Raw genomic sequence first — 552 nt, forward strand, 5'->3', positions numbered from 1 at the left:
CCAGTTGGGGGCGGGGTTTAAGGCCACAGCATTTTGGATTGCACCATCTCTCACCTGCTAGACGGGGGACCCGAGAAGGTCCCAGCACCTTCCACCGGTAGTTTACCACTCTAGCTATAAAGACGATGTATTTGCCTCCCTAGCAGCCACGCAGCTTCACCCTTCACCTCGTGCCGCCTCACCCGCTCCACGCGGCCACACATTGCAGGTTCCACGCCCCCCCCCGCCACCACGCAGTGGCTCTTCCCAGTTTGACGCATTGCAGGGAAGGTCGGACCAATCGCCGCTACGCTCTCATTTCCGCCGTGGCCCGGGCCCAATAGCGGCGCAGCTCTCACAGGAATTCCGGAGGAAGCCCGGGCTGGGAGGGAAGCTGGTGCGGCAGCGGGGTAAGGAAGAGCTACTCTGGCACGAATTCCGTACATCGGGCCTTCAAGGAGGAATTGTCCTTTGCAAAAGTCTAGAGGCCTGCCCTAGCCGGTTTGGCTCCGTGGATAGAGCGCCTGCCTGCGGACAGAAGGGTCCCGGGTTCGATTCCATCAAGGGCATGTC

This window comes from Myotis davidii, unplaced genomic scaffold, assembly GCF_000327345.1.
Source record: "Myotis davidii unplaced genomic scaffold, ASM32734v1 scaffold566, whole genome shotgun sequence".
Classification (NCBI taxonomy): domain Eukaryota; kingdom Metazoa; phylum Chordata; class Mammalia; order Chiroptera; family Vespertilionidae; genus Myotis; species Myotis davidii.